Source organism: Photinus pyralis, unplaced genomic scaffold, assembly GCF_008802855.1.
Source record: "Photinus pyralis isolate 1611_PpyrPB1 unplaced genomic scaffold, Ppyr1.3 Ppyr1.4_LG8, whole genome shotgun sequence".
NCBI classification, from domain to species: domain Eukaryota; kingdom Metazoa; phylum Arthropoda; class Insecta; order Coleoptera; family Lampyridae; genus Photinus; species Photinus pyralis.
Window position 1 is genome coordinate 7,318,876 of NW_022170819.1, and position 625 is coordinate 7,319,500.

The following is a 625-nucleotide window of genomic DNA, read 5'->3' on the forward strand; positions in this document are numbered from 1 at the left end:
TGTGCGCAGTTATCTATCGAAAAATGTTGCTCTATTGCATGACTACCAGAAATTAACAAATACTTTAAGCCTCTTATACAATACAATTTAGTTAATACACAAAGATTTTGTATTAATTTAAGGGATCATTTTTCTGAGTGAAAATAATTAATTGGGCCATGTTTTTCCACGGTAACTCCGCTGTCCTCTTGTGTCATGATGTTCTTCAATGCGTGTGGTGAATTTGTTCTAATTTCAGCCTCGCTACAATTCTGGCCTCTTCTTATGGATTCAAAAACTTCTTAGTAGTAGTGACGGTTGACTGTGTGACCAATGAAGTATACATTCAAAGAGACAAATTCCAAAAAGTGAATATCTCTTGGTATTGGATCCGTGCTTTTTTGGACCGTGAAGATCCCTTGCCAATCTGTCTGTAAACTCAACTTTCATTTCGAGATGTATTCATAAATCTATCATCATTGTCACAGTTCCATCAAAAGTTCTTCTTTATTTTCCTTCCGCGGTTCGGTCTTTAAACGAAGTACAAATTTTATGTAAATCGATGCGTGTTCAATTTCTCGATTAAAATGTTATAGCTAGTACGATTGTATTGAGACCTTATCTTCTACAAATTCCGTGAAAGTTC